Source organism: Rana temporaria, chromosome 1 (assembly GCF_905171775.1).
Source record: "Rana temporaria chromosome 1, aRanTem1.1, whole genome shotgun sequence".
Classification (NCBI taxonomy): domain Eukaryota; kingdom Metazoa; phylum Chordata; class Amphibia; order Anura; family Ranidae; genus Rana; species Rana temporaria.
Window position 1 is genome coordinate 471,443,850 of NC_053489.1, and position 11,191 is coordinate 471,455,040.

Below are 11,191 nucleotides of genomic sequence, written 5' to 3' on the forward strand. Positions count from 1 at the left end.
GTGCATTAACTGAATAGAAGTGATATTCAAATATACAGACGGTCCTAAAATGGGAACAAATGGTACTATAATATTGTCCAGGTGGGGAATATGGATGTATAGCCACCACTCCAGGGAAGAAATGGGGTCAAATACTGTCCAGGTGATAGAGCCTCCACCATCAACTGAATTGCTGCCAGAATGAATGGCTGCCGTTACAGCAGCAAATACGCCTTAAAACATAGGTGAATATCACTCTGGAGGTATCGCAAACTGCAACTCATGCGGACAGCTCACTGGAATCCAATTGTCCCTAGCTTCCAGACTTGAGTTCATAAACGAGCCAAAACCACCGTAGAGTTTTCTTTATCGTACATCATGGGACACAGAGCCTAGTAATTACTAAGTGGGTTATATTCCACCTTCAGGTGCTGGACACTGGTGTAATCAGACAGGAAGTTTCCTCCCTATATAACCCCTCCCATACTGCAAGCACCTCAGTTTTTTCGCCATTGTCTAAGGTGTTGGTCACGAGTGAACATGTGCTCTGAGGTGCTCCACTGGAGGGATCCATGCTGAATTTAAATAACCTCCTTTAAAAACCAGATCCATCCAAATTGCCTTGGGCCAAAGTGGATGGTACCTGGGCCTTGTATCCGAAGCACAAGGTTTTTTGCCTGTAATGCCTCTTCGGAGGGCTGGATCCTGGGTTCCAGTGCTTTGGTCAGACCCAATACCAAAAGTTATCTGGCAGGGTGCGATACAGGTCCAGGGGAGTGGTGAATCCTAACCATGGACCCCGATCCCTGAAGGTCTGTTGACTTAGCCCGCGGTGATGGGTGAAGATTGGGTCTGTCTGTGCTCAGCAGTATCCTGCAGCGGGGATAAGGTAAGAGAAGACAATCCTAGGTAAATACCTTAAAGGAACACTAAAGGCAACATTTTTTTTTTATTTTTTTAAATAACAAACATGTTATACTTACCTCCACTGTGCAGCTCGTTTTGCACAGTGTCCCCAAATCCTGTCTTCTGGGGTCCCTCGGCGGCTGTCTCGGCTCCTCCTCGCAAATGCTTTCCACATTCATGCGAGCTTGCATGGTGGAAAGCTTTTGCGGGCGCACTCCCGTGATACAGCGGCGGGCATAGCCGCCGACTGTATCACTCTTCCCCGCCGCCGGCGCGCCGTGTCATCGGATGTGATTGACAGCAGCGCCAGCCAATGGCTGCGCTGTAATCAAATCCGTCCAGCCTAGCCAATCAACGGCCAGGCTGGGAACGGAAGAGGACGCGTGCGGGAATTTCGAGGGGTGAGGTAAGTAAAACGGGGGGGACGGTACCGTCGGATCTTTTTTCACCTTAATGCATAGGATGCATTAAGGTGAAAAAACATTTACCTTTACAACCCCTTTAAGGATTGTCTTCCATGAGTAGCTGCCTGTCTTATCTGTTTTCCGCCACTAGAGGCAGTAAAGAGACATACCTGCTGTTTCGCTTACCATGCTCTCCAGGAACAAAATCTCCGTGTTAGCCAGTCTATTGTGCGGCTCACTTCCTCCGCTTCACGCTCTGCCACAGTTGTGTGGGGGAGTCCCTCGTAGTATGGGTCCACGGCGCTCCTTGGGGGGATCTCTCTCTCCCCACGTGCTCGCCGGCTCATGGTGAAGACGCAGGGCGGGCCCTTCAAAAAAGCCCAGTCGTCAGAGCTCTGTAAAGCCAGAGGGACATAGCAGCTTGGGGCACGTAAGCACCTTGTGTGTGTTGGATACACACTTGCCTAAGACGCCTACTCGGCATCTAGCTGTGCAGATTAGCAGGCATTGTTTTTTGCTAGACTAAGTTCAGCTGTTGATGCACCTGTGTTAAGTTCCTCTGCTTTTAGCTTAGGACTTTTGTCTCCCTGTAGAAAAGGTTCAGGGGTAGGAATATAAAAGGGAACCAAGGTATCGCCATCTGAATCTGGTGGCCCTTATCATGCTTGCATGATACTATCCTCCCCTGTAGAGACTTGAGGCAGCCCACAGATTGAGCCATCAGCCCTGTCAGGCATTGCAGCCTCCCCCAACATTGCATATGTCTGTTTGGACGTTTTTTGCATTGCATTTGTTGGTCTATAAGAGGTTAACTGCTATATTCGCAGCATCCTCACATGAAGCCCCTTTCCCTGCTCTAAATCCTCAAACAAAAGGATTAAAAGACCTGAGGATGAAGGTTCACTGTCAGAGGACAGGGAACAGGTGCAGCCTAACGAGGAGGAGCTATTAGAAGCCTCACAAGTTCTGGAGTTGCAGCTGCAGTCTTTTACAGATTCATATTGCATAGAACTAACCCTCAGCCTTGACGGCCAGAGCCTCTGTCTCCTCCTTTGGGGTTTAAAAAAATTCCTATAGGTTGCTAGACCAACCTCCACAGGGTCCTCATCCTGGTGTTGGCTTCAGGCTAACCAAATGTAAAACTGTGGGATGCACAGTTGCTGGTGCACATTGTTAACGCACAACAGCTATATTGTATGATTGCGGAAACGCATGTCTGCAGAGGATAACTTCCTCTTTACCAGTCCGCATGTTTGAATAAAATACATGAGTTTGTTATCAATCTGAGTTTTATTGAATTTTTTCCCATGCCCAGATATACATACAATTGTACTATAGTCGTATCGACAAAACATACAGATACATAGTATATACTGTCTTAACTGGAGCCTCAAACAAACATAGGAAGACAAAAATTAAAAAAATTAAAAAAATTAAAAAAATAAAGAGAAATAAGAAGAAAAAAAAAATTAAAGAAAATATAAATAATAAACGAAGAACATAGCGGTAAAAGAAGAAGGAAATAGTAACCAATCAGTATTGATCTCCCCACCATAGCTACTCGTCGGTGTGATTCCGTTTAACCCATATTGGGAATTCATCTGATTTTCGAAACTCGGTCCATACAGACCAGATATGAGAGGACTGCTCTTCCCTTCCCATTTCCCGTGCCAGTAGGCATTCCAAGTCTCTAGAATGATCCAGTTCCTTTGCCCATTCCCCCCAGGAAGGTACTGACCTTGTCTTCCAATATCGAGGAATAACTACTCTAGCTGCTGCTATAAAATGTCCCAACACCTCCTCTCTTGCCTTTTTTTATGGGACCTGGGTTCATGTTTAAGAGAGCCACTCTGGGTGATGCACAAATTACTGTATCCTCCAATTTTCCATATAAATCAAAAATTTGTTCCCAGAACCATCTCACCGGGGGGCACTCCCACCAGACATGTAACATGCTACCTTTTGCCTCCAGGCAACGCCAACAGATATCAGGTATATCTTGATTGATTTGATGCATTACAGAAGGGCACCTATACCATCTACTCACCAGCTTATACGCCTTTTCTTGTGATCTTGTATCTATTGAGGTTTTATGAGTTAAAATAAAACTTTTTTGCCAGTCGGATATAGCAATATTCTCTTGAAGTTCTTTCTCCCACTTCCGCGTGAACGGGGGGAGGTCTGGATGGATTGAGAGCAAAAGGATGGAATATAATATAGAAATTGGGTGTGATAATGGTTCTTCTTGCAGCAGCAAAGCTTCAAATGCAGTTGGTTCAGCATAGAAATCTTGTTTTGAAGGAATCGATCGTATATAGCAGGCATCACTAAATGGCGGCCCGCGGTCCGTGTCCGGCCCGAGCTGCTGCTCCCGGACCGCGGCGATCGCGCCATTTAGCTGCCGCTTTTGTCCCCAGCCTTCTCCGCTATTTGTTAGCAGAGAAGAGGAGCAGACGGCGGGAGGCGGGACAATCCCGGACCGTGGGTGGGACCAGAGAGGTAGCTGCCTGTCATGTTAGATGGAGGTGATTGGTTGCTAGGAGGCAGTCCTAGCAGCCAATCACCAGTTCGCCGGAAAGTCAACCCGACAGCTCCCGCGCCTTCAGTCCACGACTGTCCCGCCTCCCACCCTCCGCTCTGTGAAAGGTAGGAGTGGAGAGGGAAGGGAGGAAAATGTTAAGGATGGGGAGCGGGGCAGTGCTGTGTGTGTGGAGGGGGGGTCATGTAAAGGGGGCAGTACTGTGTGTGGGGGTATGTGATGGGGGCAGTACTGTGTGGGGGGGTATGTGATGGGGGCAGTACTGTGTGTGGGGGGGGGGATATGTGATGGGGCAATACTGTGTGGGGGGATATGTGATGGGGCAATACTGTGTGGGGGGATATGTGATGGGGCAATACTGTATGGGGGGGAACTGTGATGGGGTCATGTAAAGGGGCAATACTGTGAGGGGGGATATGTGATGGGGTCATGTAAAGGGGGTAATACTGTGTGGGGGGATATGTGATGGGGTAATGCTGTGTGGGGGATATGTGATGGGGCAATGCTGTGTGGGGGATATGTGATGGGGCAATACTGTGTGGGGGGATATGTGATGGGGCAATACTGTGTGGGGGGATATGTGATGGGGTAATACTGTGTGGGGGGATATGTGATGGGGTAATACTGTGTGGGGGGATATGTGATGGGGTAATACTGTGTGGGGGGATATGTGATGGGGCAATACTGTGTGGGGGGATATGTGATGGGGCAATACTGTGTGGGGGGATATGTGATGGGGCAATACTGTGTGGGGGGATATGTGAAGGGGCAATACTGTGTGGGGGGATATGTGAAGGGGGGTAATACTGTGTGGGGGGCATATGTGATGGGGCAATACTGTGTGGGGGGCATATGTGATGGGGCAATACTGTGTGTGGGGGGATATGTGAAGGGGGGTAATACTGTGTGGGGTGATATGTGAAGGGGGACAGGGCTGTGGTGGGGAAGATGTGAAGGGAACAAGCAGCTGCGCACAAAATGAGGTGCTGCACAGAAAACGTGAATGCACTAAAATGCAAAGTGCAATTTTCTGCACATGGAAATTGCATGGCACAAACGCATCATGCAGTTTCCATGTGGCTGCCTTTTTAAAAAGATGCCAGGACCTTTTCCCAGCAGAAACACAGGCGCAGCAGCCCATTCAATTGAATGGTGTGTCGTGCCTGCACCCCTGGGCTGCGATGTAAAGTATCGGGGTAATCGCACAAAACTGCGATGCGGACCTCGGCTGGAAGAAAATTTTACTAATCGGACCTCCATGAATTTTAATTCAATACCCCTGGTATATAGCATAGGGCTTGATGTCTCTGTAACCACTGCGCAGGGTTCTGGGGGATCTTGGTCGATGGAAAATCTACCAATGTTAGTGAGTCTGACTGAAGAACTTGGACAATTCTTCTATGGTCTTGTTTATACCACGGCCCGAACTTGGTTGAGTGTAGGGCAGGAAAAAAATCTGGCGTTCCAAAAAAAGGGGTCATAGGGCTCAATTGTTTTGATATTTTATATATGGGTAGCACTTGGTCCCAAATATACAATGTTTGTCTAGTAAGATCTACTGGTATTGAGTGGCCCTTTCGAAGAATAGGCGAGGTCCATGGAAGGGCACATAAATCTATGGGATTCATGTGACCTTCCAATTGGACCCATTGCTTCGAGGCGGAGTGGTGAAACCAGTCAGTAATACCTGCTAGTATAGCTGCCTTGTGGTATATCGAAACATCCGGTACCCCCACTCATTCCTTGGAAGGGATAGTGTACCAAAACTAATTCTTGACTGGACTGAGTTCCAAATAAACTTAGAAAATAGCCGGTGTATTTTACGAAAAAACACCACCGGAAGATGAATTGGGATTGTTTGGAACAGGTATAGAAGGCGAGGAAGTATATCCATCTTAAGGGTATTAATTCTACCAAACCAAGAAAGGCGTTTAAGTGCATAAGATGTCAGGGTCATTTGTATTTTATTGAGCATCGGGAGAAAATTTAGGGAGTATAGTTGTACTGGTGTCGCTGAAATACTGATCCCTAAGTACCGAATCGACTCCGTACAAATCCTAAATGAAAAGTTCTTCGATATTCGCTTCATTTTTGCTTGCGGGACAGATATATTAAGAAGTTCTGATTTGTTACAGTTAACTTTAAAATTGCTAAATCTCTGGAATTCTAAAAGTATAGATGGAATAGAGATGTCTGGTTTTGTTACAAATAATAATAAATCGTCTGCAAATAAGGCCAATTTTTCATGTAAGGGGCCTACTTGAATGCCCGTTATATTTTCGTTTTGTCGCAGTGCATTTGCAAGGTGCTCCATTATTATAACGTATAATAATGGCGAAAGAGGGCATCCCTGACGTGTTCCATTGGAGATATGAAAAGCGGGGGACAACGATCCATTCACCATAACTCTAGCCGATGGCGATTGATATAGAGACATAATCCTTGCTATCATACAGGGACCCATGCCAATCTGTAAAAGGGACGCTCGTAAAAACTTCCAACTAACCCGGTCAAACGCCTTTTCGGCATCGACTGTTAATAAACATAGAGGAATCTCTTGGGTGCGGGCATAGTCCGTCAGTAGGAGGGCTTTAAGCGTATTGTCTCTTGCCTCTCGACCACTGACCAAGCCAACCTGATCTAAATGGATTAATTGAGGCAGCAGTGGTTGTAGACGGCCTGATAACATTTTTGAAAATATTTTTACATCTACCCCAATTGGAGATATAGGTCTGTAATTCGCGCACAACGAGAGATCTCTATCTGGTTTCGGGATGAGTGAAATATGTGCTTCCAGCGTTTGTTTCGAAAACGTAGATCCATTCGCTATAGAATTAAATACCCTAGTTAGAAAGGGAGTAATAAGAGGAGAAAAGTGTTTATAGAATTTTGGCGTAAAGCCATCGGGACCTGGACGTTTACCTCCCGGGGTATTAAGAATAGCCTTAGCAACCTCTTCTTCAGTGATTACGGTTTCCAGTTCTTCTACTATATTTTCCGCCAAAGTAGGTATCGAAGTGTCAGCTATATAGGATGTTACCTTATCCTCTTCATTGTCAAGTTGGTTTGAAGATTGGTTTGGGGGTATATTATATAAGGACTGGTAGAAATCACTAAATGTTTGCCTAATTAAAGAAGGTGAGGATATTATTTCACCCTTTGTACCCTGAAGCTTTGAAATAAAAGTAGATGTCTGATATGGATTTAGAGAACTAGCCAACAACTTTCCACACTTATCACTAAATTTATATTGGTATAGCGCCACCTTGCTTGAATATGTGCGGGCTGAAGATTCATATAGTTTGCGCAAACATGTGCGTGCTGAGGCAACCTCCAGTAAAGTTTCTGTCGTATTTAATCTCTTATGCTCTGTTTCTAGGGTTCTAAGCTTTTGAAACGCCTTTGTAATCTCTGCTGAGCGCTTCTTTTTCATTCGGGCACCTAGTTGAATAAAAGACCCTCTCAAAACTGCTTTCATAGCTTCCCATTGAGTGGTGAGTGTCGTGGAGTCTAGGGCGTGGTCTGACAAAAAATTTGAGATAGTTTCCGCTATATGATTAGAGCACTCTGTATTCTCTAGTAATGAATCATTTAAACGCCACGTCCATTCTCTAGGTGGGACCGAAGGGATTTTAAGCTTCAAAAAAAGAGGTGCATGATCTGACCAAACCATTGTACCAATATCACATATTGGTGACCAATCCAGACAAATATGGTCCACAAAAAAATAGTCAATTCGACTGTATGATTGGTGGACCATTGAAAAGTACGTGTAGTCTCTTGATTTAGGATGTAATATCCTCCAAACATCTATCAAATGATAATCATAAAGGGTGCGCTTCAATGTCTTCAGCCTAGAAACTGAAACCGCCGTTCTTAATGAGGAGGTATCTAATTGCGGATCCATAGGAAGATTAAAATCTCCCCCCAGAATAAGTGTCCCCTCCATGAAGCCAGACAATATTTCCAGATATCTCATTGCTGTTTGGCTTTGATTGGTATTTGGCAGATATATGTTTGCTACTGTAAATTTAATTCCCCACAGGGAAAACTTGACAAAAACGTACCTTCCCTGAGGGTCTACCATCTCGTCGATTAATTCGATAGGCAGGGTCTTATGGAACGCGATAGAGACTCCTTTAGACTTCTGTCCTGGATTTGTACTATGGATCCACCTATTGAATTGTCCACTGGGACAGGTGGGAAGGAACTCAGTCTGAAAATGAGTTTCTTGAAGAAGCAGCAAATTGACTTTATATTTATGCATTTGGTATAAAATTTGCCCTCTCTTAGAAGCTATGTTTAAGCCTTTAACATTATAAGAGCATATATTTAACACTGGTTGAGACACCATTGTAGTAGCCATGGTGGAGAGAACGGAAAAACAAAAAAGAAGATAAAAAAATAAAAATAAATAAATATATAGAATAAAAAAAACAAAAAAAATGAGACCCTAATGTACCAACATGTGCAGTACACTTGTGTGATATTTCACACAGTAGGCACACACTGTGCCTAGCCTAAATAGGGGACAAGCAACAATACAGAATACAAAAAAAAATAAAAAACACAATTCAGACAAAGCCACGAGATGCGCTCCCTGCGCCATCGCAGACATTAAATCATTACTGAAATTAAGAAAAATATATACCTGGTCAATTCTCTAATTTTTCTGAATAGCTAGTTAGCCTGAAACACCGAGATCATATCCCCTTGTGTTAAGGTGGATTAGGGTACCTATCGCATCATATATATTTCTACTCACAACTAAACAAAAATCATTAAATATTCAAATTTCCGTCCACCTTACCCTTTCCCTCCCCCATCGCTCTCCCCCCCCAAAAAAAATTCATATACACTGGCATATATATATACCCACATATCTCACGCACACCTGAGGGCATATAAGAGCAGGAAAGGAAAAAAAAAAATATAAGAAATTTCCCTTCCCTTCCTTTCTTTTTTATAAGTCCCCACCTAATTTAGATGATACGTTGTTCCTCCCTCTCCTCCCCCACCCGAAAACCATCAAATCTGACCGTTTCACCGTATTAGTCCCACCATGGGTCGGTATCTGTCCAATAGGTAAAAATCAAACAAAAATCCAGCCACATCTGGTCATGAATAAGAATATCTGGGGGGGGGGGGGGCATGGAGAAAAAAGAAGAAAGGGGGGAGGGACTTGGAACACTTAAACATATCAGATCACGTCAAGGGGCAAAACAAAAAATCCAACTTTATTCTAACTAAATGGACCCTTGATTAACATCTTGAATCCCAGATCGAGATCTAACACTTCCCTGTTGCTGAGTTTGGGGGACAGATAGTCTTCCTGGCTGGCGTTGTTCCTCTGGTGGATCAAGCCAATTTGGAACAGAAATATGATTTTGTCCAAGAAAATCAAAAAATGTTGGAAGGAATTCTGGTTCATTAAGGACAAACGTCTCATGACCCTTTGTTACTTGTATACTAAAAGGATGACCCCAAGTATACGTAGCACCTGATTGGCGAATTAAGTCTAATAGAGGACGAACCATCCTTCTCATATGCAATGTATTCCTGGATAAGTCTGGGTATAAGTGAACAGTGGAGTTTTCGTTGATGACCGGGCCATGACTCCACGCCTTACGCATGATTTCCTCCTTTAGGGTGTAGTAGTGCACACGACATACCACATCTCTTGGGCGGCTGGCTTGATCCCTCATCCCTCTCCCCACTCTGTGTACTCTGTCTAATTCGATATTAGAATTGGTCTCCCTTCCCAAAACCTGATTGAGAATAGCAACCACTTTAGGATTTAAATTGGCGCCTGAAATATCCTCTGGGATCCCTTTTAATCGGATATTATTTCTCCTGTTGCGATTGTCGCTATCTTCAATGCGTAGTTGGTGTTGACGTAGACGATGTAGGCTTACATGGGATGCGGTCTCCAGAGCAGTGATGCATACGGCATGATCTTCTTGTATATGGGCAATCCCAGATACTGCATTATTGGTGACCACTACTTGTTCTCTAAGTGTGCTTAATTCAGAATGGATAGATGATTCAATTTTTATTGCCCATGATTCAAAATCTGCCCTAAATGCAGAGATTAAAGCAGCTGTTTCAGAGCCCGAACCTGAGGAGTCCCTTGGCGTGCCTTGCTGTATTGTGGCTAGACCCTTCCCGATATATACAGAAGAGGGGGCTAACGCCATGTCTGTAGGCCTAGCCTGATTGACATTGTCCGTGTATACTACATCTGTTCCAACTGCTCCATCTATCAATGTTGCCATACCTGTTACCTTGTCTGCCATTACAGCCTCCTCCCCTACAGGTTCTTAATTTTTATCAATTTTATCCTTTTTATTAGACTTGTTGGATTTATCAGCTTTAATTTTATCTTCAGTTTTATCAACAGTTTTTTCCATCGATAACATGCTTTCTTTATCCAACTGGAACGGTGGAAGAGACTGAAAGGCAGCAACTGCTGCCGCGGCCGCCGCTGCCCTAGTAGATAGAGAAAATCTTGTCTTGCCTGAAGCCATCTTATCTATATCGCTGGAATTAGCTGAGTCTTCAAATTTGTACGGAGGTACAAAACAGAATAACGCGGTATGGACAACACAGTAGACCAACCAACCACTACAGTATATAACTAGTGTATAGTCAATAAATGCACGAAAAGGTTTCTTAATGGTAGATTTAAGTTTTTAGTCCTTAGTGGTTGTCATATATTAATTAATTCATAACTTAGTAAATTAATATTGTATTGGTATTGTAACCGGCAACCCCTCCAAAGACTCTATGGGGTTTCCCATGTATAGTCCCCCCTCACCACCCCAAGCAGCAATTCAACAGCAACTCAGCGTCAACTAGTCAGCCAGGAAGAGTCAGCAGTTTTTTTTTTGTTTTTTTTTGGGGGTTTGTAGGTTTCACCCTATTACACCCGCCTGCATCCAGACAGCGCTGGCTAGTTTAGCTGACACCAACACTGACCTTCCGATGCAGAGATGAAGAGGTGAAGCTTCCTTATCGTATCCATACGCCGCCTGCAGACCCCTCCAGTCCAAGACCACAGCAAGGCTCAGCACAGCTTCATGGAGTGAAGGGTATATCGAGACGGGCGCCAGAACACCCGCCAACGAATGGTGCGGGTACAGCTATTGGGTCAGGTGGCAACCAAAGTCGGTGGAACACAGCCAGCAGCTCCGGTCTAGGTCAACAGTCACCAGTGTGCGGTGAGGAGTCCGACAGCGTGGGGGCATCAGCCACGGCAGTCACGTCAGCCCAACAGCACAGAGGCAGCGGTGAGTGATGAGCAGTGAGTGGTAAGCGGTGAGCAACGGTGAGCAGCTTACGGTGGAACTTCAGGTGGGTGCTC